Source organism: Xenopus laevis, chromosome 3L (assembly GCF_017654675.1).
Source record: "Xenopus laevis strain J_2021 chromosome 3L, Xenopus_laevis_v10.1, whole genome shotgun sequence".
Taxonomy (NCBI): Eukaryota; Metazoa; Chordata; class Amphibia; order Anura; family Pipidae; genus Xenopus; species Xenopus laevis.
In genome coordinates this window covers 19454383-19467405 of record NC_054375.1, presented here as the reverse complement: position 1 = coordinate 19467405, position 13023 = coordinate 19454383, and positions in this window count along the sequence as shown.

The window sequence follows — 13023 nt, the reverse complement described above, 5'->3', positions numbered from 1 at the left end:
CAGCTCCTGACCCGGTGCCGCTCTAAGCTGGACAAAAAGCAACCCCAGGGCGCTCAAAAGCACAAAAAGCAACCAGCGAAAACTGCAGGAATGTCCAGATGCAGTCCCAAGCAAGTCCCGCTACAACTCACTGCTTTCTACGGGTCACAGACGAAAGCTCCTCTCCGTGAGGACAGTCATGATGGTGTCCGCTCCACATCTTGCGCATCTACGCCGGCGCACAATGATGCTGGAACAGCACAAGATACAGCTAAGTACACGGAGGGAGCGCAAGGCATTACAGAATTAAATCTGAAAGCAATGCTACTGCAGCTGAGGGGAGATATTTGTACAGATACTAAATGGGCAGTGCAGGAGTTAAAGACAGAATTACAGGCCTTAGCTGAGTGCACAGATCACCTAGAATACAAAATGGCTGACCTGGTGGAAGTGCATAATAATATGGCAGACATGGTGAACAATCATGATTTAGAGATTGAACGATTGCAGATTAAAATCGCTGACATGGAAGACCGTTCCAGAAGGAACAATGTCAGGCTAAGAGGAGTGCCTGAAGAGATATTGCAGCCTCAGCTCTGTCAATATGCCAGGACCTTATTCTGCACGCTCTCCCTGAGACCCCTGCAGACCAGCTCATTATCGATCGTATCCACAGAATCCCTAAGCCTAAAAGTGCGCCAGCTGCAGCACCCAGGGATGTAATCCTCCAAATCCACTTCTACCAGATTAAAGACGACCTGATGCGCTTCACCAGGCAACATAACTCTGTTCCACAACCGTACGACAAGATACAGATTTTTGCTGACCTGTCAGCAGCGACCATGGCTAAAAGGCGCAAACTGGCAGCCATTACACAAGCGATACGCCAAAAAGAAATACCCTATAAATACCCCACTAAATTGATTGTACAGTGGCAAAATTCTACTAAAATCATCACAACAGCGGCTGAAGGAAAAGCAGCATTGACTCAGTGGAACATCCCGGTGGAAATACTGCACGTGGAAGGAGAGTGCAATCTGCACGTGGAAGGAGAATGGAATAAAGTGAAATCCTGACCTGTGAGTTTCACACTGTTATAATAGCCCTTAGCCCTGGGCCACATTCACCCGATTGACCTCTTAGGCACTGGAGCAGGACTGTGATCTTAACAACAGATCCAACTCACCCCCCCCTGAGTTTTTACTCTCATATTGCTAGACTGTTGGCCGAAAGGCATGATTGCAAAAAGAGATTGGACCACTATTGTGGCCGAATTGTACATATGTTATGTTTTTGACCCTCTTCTTTCTTTCATTCTAACCCTTCCTCCTTTTCCTTCCCCTCAAGAGACTGGCGTGCTATATGTACCATTGTGGGCAATAATTGCCATGGGTTCAGCCAAGTGCACACATTATAGCAGATCACGATGTTTAAAATGGGGTTAAAATGTATCAGTATTAATGCGAAGGGCCTTAACACCCCCCGGAAGCGCTTACTAGCCTTAGCAGAGTGTAGAAAACAAAATGCGGATCTTATTTGGATCCAAGAAACGCACTTTCGGGCGAAAGACCAATGTTCCATTGAAAATAAGCAATACAAAATGATTGCAGCAGCAACCTCTACTACGAAAAAAAGGGGAGTTGCAATTCAAGCTAGACGGGCTCTGTCTGTTTCTAGTGTAAAACATTTGGCTGATCCCAATGGTAGATGTTTGATTGTTATTTGTAGTATTCACCAACAACAGTATACACTTGTGAACTTATATTCCCCAAATACGGACCAGAATGCTTTCTTAAAACAAGTCCTAACCCAAGTGAGCAACTTAGAACAAGGTACGGTCATTATAGGAGGGGATTTTAATAATGTACTTGAAATTTCCAGAACCCACCAGCACACCCTGGCCTCTCCAGCATAAGTTGGCCCTGTGCACAGTCTGACGAAGGGGCCCGCCTCCGAAACGTTACATTGTAATAAACACGCAGGGCTTTGCCCGCATGCATCGAGCTCTGAGTGCCAGTTTTTCTTTTATTACGCTAATAATGTACTTGACCCAGACATGGATAGAACCCCGCAGGCAGCTCTATTGCCTCCGCACTACCGCAACATTGTAAACAAAAAATCCATGAGCTTTACTAAACTAATGGCACAATTCAACTTATATTACATAGTTACATAGTTAAAACCCCTCCAAATGAAAACCCAGCATCCATACACACACCCCTCCCTACTTTTTTTTTTTTTTAAGTTTTTATTGCACATTTGACAAGCCATTGAAAAGCATAAAATCAACATACATCATAGAGTCCGAGCATCAACACAAGAACTTTACAGATTCGTAATGATACAACATGGAAATAACAATGTTTGGGTGAGTTACCCTCCATATTACAAAGGAAAAGCATCAAGCCATTTCTCCCAGATTTTGTCAAAATTATCAGGCATCCCATGAGCTTCATATGTTATCTTAATCATTGGAAGCATACGATTCACCAGATTTATCCAGTGGTCAAAAGAGGGAGGTATAGGTTGTAGCCAGTGTTGAATTATGGCTTTCCTAGCATAAAACAGTAATGTCCTATATAAGATTCTCATAAATTTTTGGGGAACTAGATCATCTATTACCCCCAGGATACAAGCTTCAGGAGAAATAACTTGAGGCAAATCCAAATATTCACTGAGACGTACCACTTTACTCCAAAAAGTCGTAATTGGGTTCTCTAGAAATTCTCTTTGTTGGCGGTCTAACTGGGGACACTGAAGTGAGGCAATATGATTCTTAATTTCCTCAAGAGAGCAGGACAATTGAGATTCATATAGACTGGCAAAAAATTTCCTAAACACCTCAGTTATTTCAGAGGGAGTCTCTACTATATCTCCTTTATCATTCTTAATTCTAGGAATTAATGTAGTGGGCGAGGCTGCCTTAGCTAAATAAGCCAACGTCTTTCCTGCTTTTTCCCCTTGATCAAACAAGCGTTGGGAGGTGTATAAAAGTTTTTTCCTTGGGCTTTGCACAAGGAGACGTGATTGGCCTCAGTTGGGTCAGTAGTAAAGGCTTTTTCAGCATTGCATACATCATTTTTAGCCTCCTCCACCCCTTGTTTTGTGTTATTCCGTGCCCTACTAATAGCTGTAATTAAGGAACCCCTGGTTGCTGCTTTAGAGGCATCCCAGCTCACTGCCGGAGATGTGTGGTTACCATTTAAGGCCCAATATTCACTGTATTCCCAGGTGACTGACTCTTGTACCTCAAGGTTTTTTAGCCAGAGAGGGCTAAGTCTCCATAATCTGTCCGAAGCTGCAACCCCTAATTGTAAGGTTAACAATAAAGGTGAGTGGTCTGAAAATGCTCGGGGCAGATAAGTAGCCGATAATACCCAGGGTGCAAACTCAGAGGAGGCTAATGCGAAATCAATTCTTGACAGGGTTTTATATGTCGCAGAATGGCTAGAGTATTGTTGAACATCAGGGTTCTTCCATCTCCACACGTCTATTAAACCCATCGCGTCAGCCCAAGTAGCAAGTGGAGTAAGTGATTTCCCATGAGAAGATAATTTGTCCAGTTGGGGGTTCAAAATAGAATTAAAATCTCCCATAATACAAATAGGGCTTGGGGGATTTTTTTGAAAATCTTATCCAGCGTGTCCATAGACATGGGAGGGGGTAAAAATACATTCACAAGGACCATAGGTACATTATTCAGCCTGCAATACATAATTATATATTTACCATAATGATCCAGGTGGATCCTAAGAAGTTCAAACATTATATGTTTCCTAACGAGAATTGCCACCCCCTGGCATGCGTGGAAAAGGTGGCGTGGTAGTGATGTGCCACCCATGCCTTTTTGAGAGCAAGTATCTTTTGCCCTACTAAATGCGTTTCCTGTAGCAGAACTATAGAGGGGGTAAAAGACTTTATATATTGAAAAAGCTGTGCCCTTTTAAATTTAGAATTTAAGCCCCTAACGTTCCACGAGCAAATAGTTAAGGTGGCCATTTCCACTGATTAGTGGCTGTGACAGGAGAGCAGTGTCGATCCCAGACTGATCGTCAAATGTGCTTGCTTTGTGCATAACAAATAGTAAAATATAAACAACAACTAACACCCATTTCCGCACAACTTGCCCTTCCCACCTCTGCTCATTCATGTTGAATAAGCCTTTACCCCAAACTTTGGTAAAAGTGTAAGCGGAGATAAGTCAAGTCCTGTAATGTGAGGAGACTCCCAATCTAAAAAAAAATATCGTTAGCCAATCATAACAACTGTGAATTATAGGAGCAGTGTGTAGCAGCTACTACTTATCTGTTCATAGGAAGACCAGCAGAAGAGTCTCTTTGACAAAGGTGTTTAGTCTAAGTAGCAGTTCCGATAATCATACCGACCAGTCCAGAAATTGTAGGTCACCAAAAACACACTTTACTTGACTCGGCCATTGTGAGTCGTTGAATGACATCTGAAGTCGTTCACGGGTCATTGACTTTGCGGGCTGGGGAGCGTCGCGGTTGGTGTCTGTTATGATGCGACTCTATCCACTGCAGCGCCGCTTCGGGTTGATCAAAGAAGACTGTAGAGTCGCCAGCTGTGATGCATAGTTTCGCCAGAAAAAGCATTGCATATTGGAGTTTGAGTGCCCTCAGTTGACGGCGGACTTCTGTAAAGGAACCGCGCTTCTTCTGTATCATGGTAGAAAAGTCAGGATAAATAGAGACTTTGGTGTTATCCACGATAATTTCCCCCTTTAATCTAGCAGCCCTTAAAGCAGCGTCTCTGTCCTTAAAATTCAACATCTTAAGGATGAGTGGCCTGGGGGGAGCGCCTGGTGGAGGTCGTCTTGGCGGAACCCGGTTCAACTGCAAAATAGGGTGAGAAATGTTCTTCCCCAAGGTTGTCTTTCAACCAGGCCTCCACAAAGGTTTCGGTATGAGCACCCTCGCATCCCTCTGGTAGGCCAATAATGCGAAGATTGGACCTGCGTTGACGATTTTCAAGATCATCGACATGTGCTATAAGTAAGCGTTGGTCATTTTTAAGCTGTTGCACTTGCCTTTGTAACGGTGTGAAATCGTCTTCCAGGGTTCCAATCCTTTGTTCCGCCTCGACAGTGCGCTCTCTGAGCTTCTGCGCGTCATGGCGCAGCAGGGAGAGTCGTCCGGCTGCGGGGAGTTGGACTGACTGGGACGCACAGGCCCTTTAGTGCTAGGTGTCGAGTCGCCGCCATCTTTCGGATTCGCTTTCGGGAAAAGTTTTTGAAAGCTGTCCGCCTTCGTCTTACCGGAGCTCTTGTAAGGCATCTTGATGGGTAAAGGTCACCTTAGCAGCGATGTCCAGCTAGACAAATATTAGTTAGCTACTTGAGAATTGGCTCAGGATAAGTGTTGTAGCGGGAGCCTCAGCACAGCACGTCCTCTCTGTTTCACATCCTAGCCCCGCCCCCACCCCTCCCTACTTTTAATTAAATTCTATATACCCATACCTATACTAAATATAGAGCTTAGTATCACAATAGCCTTTGATATTATGTCTGTCCAAAAAATCATCCAAGCCATTCTTAAAGGCATTAACCGAATCAGCCATCACAACATCAAATGAAAGTTCTTTTATTCTAGTCTAAAATGGGTGGCCTCTGGTACGGTGATCCACTTTATGGGTAAAAAGGTCCCCTGCTATTTGTCTATAATGTCCTCTAATGTACTTGTAAAGTGTAATCATGTCCCCTTGCAAGCTCCTTTTTTCCAGAGAAAACAACCCCAACCTTTACAGTCTACCCTCATAATTTAAGTCTTCCGTCCCTCTAACCAATTTAGTTGCACGTCTCTGCACTCTCTCCAGCTCATTTATATCCCTCTTAAGGACTGGAGTCCAAAACTGCACTGCATACTACAGATGAGGCCTTACCAGGGACCTATAAAGAGGCATAATTATGTTTTCATCCCTTGAGTTAATGCCCTTTTTTATGCAAGACAGAACTTTATTTGCTTTAGTAGCCACAGAATGACACTGCCCAGAATTAGACAACGTGTTATCTACAAAGACCCCTAGATCCTTCTCATTTAAAGGAAAACTATACCCCTCAAACAATGTAGGTCTCTATTAAAAGATACTGAGTAAAACAGCTCATGTGTAAAACCCTGCTTCATGTAAATGAACCATTATCATAATAATATACTTTTTTAGTAGTATGTGCCATTGGGTAATCATAAATAGAAAATTGCCATTTTAAAAAATAAGGGCCGCCCCCTGAGATCGTACGATTCACTGTGCACATATACAAACCACATGTAAGGTCACATGAGCCAATTAACAGACAGAGTTCTGCCTTTTGCTTCCTCAATTCTTCCTGTTACAGTTAGTGTTTTAGTATTTCTGGTCAGGTGATCTCTGAGGCAGCACAGATAGAGTCACGAAATGGTGGTTCAAGGCAAGAGATGTAAAAGGGCAATATTTATGTAAATATATATTCCAGTTTGGTAAGATTCTTTAATATAACAAACAAGGGAAAGTTGTGCTCACCACTATTTTTTAAAACCATTAGGCGGGGGTGCAATGAGGGTGTGACCACAAAATACATATAGTCAACTACAAGAGGTCCTCTGCACTCAACCCATTATCAATATATTTAAGACAGAGACATTCTATCTAGTATAGGTCAATCTAAAAACAACTGGACTTGCTGAGTAAGTCCAGTTGTTTTTAGATTGACCTATACTAGATATACTATGACCTGGATGAATGAAAATCTTCATAGTCACAGAGACATTTTGTGCATACTGCTACTAAAAAATGCCTTACCCTTTAAACAACACAGGGATTGTTTGTCCATATATTGCAATATATTTAAGCTGGCCAACTACGTCAAAATCATCCCATATCTGGCCAGTCCTACGCTTAATTTTCATCTGATTCATTAAGAATTCAATTGCTTAACTAGATGGTGTCGTTTCTGAAGAAACCACAAGATGTTGGCTTTGAAACGCAAGAGGTGTTGGGGCCAGTCGCCCCTGGTGCATAGAGAGTACACAAAGTTGGTAGAATCTAGCAGCAATTTGGCGTTTTTCATTAAGGTCAATGGCTGAAGTCCGATTGGCTGTTGTTGCCCCGCCCCCTTTTTTTCCTAATTCTTAACCAGAGTCACCAAGTGACTAACACTTTAAGGTTTCGGAATCATGACATTTAACCTGTAAAAATGGCAGCAGTTTTATGTTTTTCTCTTGAAAATCAATGAATGACATTTGATTGGTTGTTGGTGGCTCCACCCACTTTTCCTAACTTTGAAGTGCAAACACCCAGTGACCACATTTGTGATATTCGAGGTCCATGACATCAATAACGTGCAAATGGCAGCAATTTTAATTTTTCCCATTGAAATCATCAAAGAAATCTGATTGGTTGTTTTTGGCTCCACCCACTTTTCCAGATTTTGATCCCGGTCCTCCAGTGACCAACTGTGCCAAGTTTGAGGACCCTCCCATGAACAATCTAAGAGCGGCGACAGTTTTAACTTTTCCCATTGAAACAAATGGCTAATATTTGATTGGCTGTGGTAGACTCTGCCCACTTTTCCAAATTCTAACCCCAGTGACCCATGGTGCCAAGTTTGGCTTCTCTGGCTTTAACACTGTGGGAATGACAGTGTTTGACATTTTCTCATTGAAGTCAATAGGGAAAATCTGATTGGCTGTTTGTTGCTCCGCCCACTTTTTGGAGTCCCCAAAATGTGACAGAACTTTTCAGGTTGACCCCATGACTAAGTGACCCAAGTTTGGTGAGTGTAACTTTAATGCTGTACGAGTGGCAAAAGTTTCAAATTTTCCAATGAAAGTCTATGGGGAAAAATGGGGTCTTTGGGGGGCCGCCACAGGGCCACGGAGGGTGGGATTGCTTAACAGAGCACAAGCAACCTATTCGGGGTATGAGCCCAACAAGTGTGCAAAGTTTCATAATTGTACTCCTAAAACTCTGGAGGAGTAGCGTTTAGAAAATTGCTAAAATTTCATTGGCTGTTGGTAGCTCCGCCCACTTTGGGGTGCCCCCCAAAAATACATATTTTTATTCGGGGTGGCACCAACAATATGCGGTCCGAGTTTGGGGAGTGTAGCTTCAAAACTGTACGAGCGGCAGCGATTTGAAAATTTTCCCTGTCAAAGTCAATACGAAAAAAGGCGTCTTCGGTGGTCCGCCGCACGGGCGCAGTGGGTGGGATCGCTTACTAAAGCACAAGCAACATACTTTGCTATAAGGCGAATAGGTGTGGAAAGTTTGGCGCTTGTACCCCTAAAACTGTAGGAGGAGTAGCGTTTAGAAAACCGGGGGGCGCTAATAATAATAATAATAACTAGATGGTGTAGTTTCTGAAGAAACCACAAGATGTTGGCTTTGAAATGCAAGAGGTGTTGGGGCCAGTCGCCCCTGGTGCATAGAGAGTACACAAAGTTGGTAGAATCTGGTTTAAAACGGTGAAAATTGAAGCAGATCAAATTGTACCATTAAAATCAATCCAAAAAACCTGATTGGCTGTTTTTGGCTCCACCCACTTTTAAAATTTGAACCCCAGTCCCCCTGTGACCGACTGTGCCAAGTTTGATGTCCCTGCCATTAACTGTGAAAGAATGGCAGCAACTTATATATTGACATTGATTAGCAATAGGTAACATTTGATTGGCTGTTTTAAGCTCCACCCAGTTTTCTGAATTTTAACTTCAGCCACGATGTCATGGTCTGTACCAAGTTTGGGGCCTCTGGCTTTAAAACTGTGAGAGCGTCAGTATTTGAAAGCTTTACATTAAAGCCAATATGTGAAATCTGACTGTTTTTGGATCCACCCACTTTTCCTAAATTTTGACCACAGTCACCCAGTGAGTAATTGTGTTAAGTTTCGGACACTTGGAATTAAATATAATTAAAATTCTATTAAATAATAGCAGCAATTTATCTTTTTTTTTTTTTTTTCTTCATTAAATGACAACTGTAGTGAGAGGTATATGGAGGCTGCCATATTTATTTTCTTTTAAGCAATACCAGTTAACTGGCAGCCCTGCTGATCTGCTGCATGCTTGTTTGGGGTCTATGGCTAAAAGTATTAGAGGCAGAGGATCAGCAGGATAACCAGGTAACTGATATTGCTTAAAAGGAAATCAATATGGCAGTTACCCATATACCCCTCACTATAGTTGTCCTTTAAGGTAAATGGCGGAAACCTGATATTTCCCCACCCAATTGTTTACATTTGAATTCCAGTCAAGTAGTGACCAAATGTACTAAATTTGCACACTCTGCCACTAACAGTGTAGAAATGGCAGCAATTTAAATATTCCTATTGAATAACAATCATGTATATCACTTTTAAACCTGCCTTAATGTGTCCATTAATGATACAATCTCGATTGTACAATCTTACTCAATTTGTGTATTAGAAGGGTAAACTGACACAACATACTTTGATCGAGGTTTACAGTGTTCAATTGCATTATGCTTGGGTCATAAGTGCTAACTGCAATTGAGAATGTACAAAGGCTTTTATAAGCCTGCATGTAGCAAGTTAGAATAAAGTGATCTGTTACAATGCATTATGTGAACAGGCCCAACAAATTGTGTGTGCAGTGAGTTGACATTGAGAATTATTCGAAAGAAACTGATTAGAGTCACCTCAAGTTAACCCTGAATTCTCCAAAGCCAGGTGCATGTACCATCAGTGGTCCATCATCCACCAGGAACAGCCAAACAAAGAATTCTTCGTACAGCACCTTATCGTTAAAAATGCCTTTATTCAAAATTTCATGGGAAACCTGGTCAGCAACGTTTCAGGCCGATGTGGCCTTTTATCAAGCTTACTTGACACTGGCCAATTTTGGCCTTTTATAGACAGCACCACACCACCTGCTGGTTACACATTGTTACAATAATTTATATACAAAATGTTACATTTGTCAATCCAGTAATGTTACAATATCAAAAATTAGAAACTGTTTATTTATACAGGTTAACCCTGATCATTTTGTCCATACAGGTCTGGAAGACATAATAGAATAAAAACCATTAAAAATGAGTTAAAACCATAGTTAGCGAAAAATAGCTTGGAGATCATATTCTCTATTCAACCGCTGTGGGGCTAATGTCTCTAACTTTCTAATCTAAATAGCCTCCTTTCTCAAAAGTAACTTCACTCGATCTCCCCCACGTCTAAGGCTCGGTACATGACCACTACTTGAAATTTAAGTTGGTGTATACCATGGCCGACTTCAATAAAATGGCCAGCAACTGCTTGCTCCTTTTTGCCAGTCCTAATAGCAGATTTGTGTTCCCTTATGCGCTCTCTGACAGGGCGAGAAGTTTGCCCCACATATAGTAAGCCACAAGGGCATTTTATAATATATACTACAAAACTTGATGCGCATGTATAGTGTCCACAAATTTTTATGGGGATTTATTTTCTTGGATGATATACTACTTCCCCTTTCTGGCAATTGGAGCAGCAGTTACATGCCAAACAGGGAAAAAAAAACATTTTTAGTCGGCCGTAGTGTAGTCTGTGTCTCCTTGCTACCCCCTATGTCAGATCTTACTAACATAGAGGATACTGTTTTGTCTTTCTTATAGGACATAAGTGGGGTTTTTTAAAACTGGTTACGTTTGGAAGTCCCTCTTTAAGGATTTTCCAATGTTTCTTTATAATATTAGTTACATGGTGGCTCAGAGTATGATATTTGGACTCAAATGGAATACGATCCTCCCGTTGTCGATTTTGGCCCAAAGGAGTACTATTTAAATCTGCATTCTCAATCTCATTCCATTGAAATTATAATAAACTATCAGGATAACCTTGTTGTCTGAACTTCCCTTGCATTTCATCTAATCTTTGGGGCAATATTTTTAAATCTGTCACAATACGTTTCACTCGACTGAATTGTGATTTGGGGAGGGATTTTTTAACTTGAATAGGATGGAAGGAGTCAAAGTGCAGCAGAGTATTCCTGTCAGTGGGCTTGGTATACAAGTCCACCGACAGGGATCGGCCACACCTCGACACCTTCGTATCCAAGAAGGGAATACTAGCCTCACTAATAACAGCCGTGAATTTAATAAAGGGTAAATACCCATTAATCTCAGAAATAATTTTTTTTTTGAGAACTATTCTGCAAGACAACTGAGCACTTAATGGATACTTTAGGTAGCCCTCCTATTACACAAATGCAGTAAAATTGTACAATCAAGATTATATCATCAGTGGGTACCTCTCATTTGAGTGTGAGGGCAATTTTTTTATACCAACCAAATAGCAAAAGTACTGTCAGATTCATATACTAAGCAATCAAATAAATACTAATGCACTTTTGTGGTATGACAGTTGATTTTATAAGAGGCAACTTTTTCCGTCTGCATAGTATATGTGCAATCTTTTATATAGCAAGCAAATACCTCTATTACCATGAATGACATCCACAGATGGACCATTTAAATTTGAGCAATCGCTGCTATTGTAACTGATCATTTCATGTTTTGAAAAACAAAATTCTATAGGAATTACATAGCCGTAAATAAAGTAATTCACACAGTAATGGAATGTCTACATTTTATATATATATACTGTATATATATATATATATATATATACATACATACATAGTGTACATACATAGAGAGAGAGATGGATAGATACATATATATCTATATCTGTAGAGATATATATACATCTCTTTCTCTCTCTATATATATATATATGAGTTTGTCTAAGGCTTTAAACCAGCCAAAACCAGGTGAAATGTAGCAGTTTTAAGTCCACATTGAAGTGCATTAATGAAATCTGATTGGCTGCTGATGATCTCACTCTAGCCTCAGTGTACAGAGCAGTTGTTGGGCAGGCTGTTGTGCTATGTGAAACAGTCAGTGATAAAGACAGTGCTAGAAACAGTATATATGAGCATTTATAACACTTGAAAACCTGTCTTTTAGTCTGCTTAGGAGAACATTTTGTCAGGTGCAGTTTGTATAAGTCTTTGAAGCCAGCGATTGAAACAAAGAGAAATAGAGAAAGCAGCTTCATTTTTCACATTGAAATGCATTAGGGACCTACTATTGGTTGCTGATGCTCTGACTCTAGGTTAGATTAACATAACATCTTGTTCCACCAATCAGAGTCAGCTATGTCTCTTCACTATCTTGGCAGTGACTGTCATCTGATTGGACAAACTGCCTGACAGGACACAGTATAAAAGATGTTCGCTGTCATTCAGGGCTGTGTAGAGAGGAGTTACAGGTGAGCTTACTGTGATTTGTGACACAGTGAGCTTACACAGTGATATAAAGACAGTGCTAGGAATATTAGATATGATTTATAACACTTTTTAAAAATATGCTTTTGCCTGTGTGGGGGGATATTTTGTTAGATGCTGCTTTTTTACTGATTTTAATAGGCAGGCAAGCTAATGTAGATTAATAGTTTCTAGTGTGTGAGGGAAGTAAAAGGTTTGTTTTTTTACCCTGTCCATGAAATAGCAGCCCTTTATATAGAATGTACTGTATATGCCAGTATTACCATGACATTCACAAACAGCAATCACTGCTATTGTCAATGAGTGTTCATTACATGTGGAGGAAAAAATATTTGGAATATTTGCCCTTCTTATATGAATCATATATCAGTATTCAATGTAGTCAACACACAGACATGAAAGCATCTGTACATTCACTGACCATGTATTGAGTGAGAGGAAACAAATCTGTGTACTTGCAATGTGTGCAATATTTTTTTATACTAACCTAATAGCAAGAGTATTGTGACATCCATATACTGAACAATCCCATGTATACGAATGCACTTCTGTGGTGTGACAGTTTTTTATATGAGGAAACATTTTCTCTCTACATGATATATATGCAATATTTTATGTAGCAAGCAAATACCACTATTCCCGTGAATGACACCCACAGACAGCACAATTAAATCGTGTGTGGAAAAAAAATTCTGTAGAATATCTGCAGTTTTTCTATAGAAATAATATAGCAGTATACTAAGTAATCCACACAGAAATGAAAGTATTTGTACAT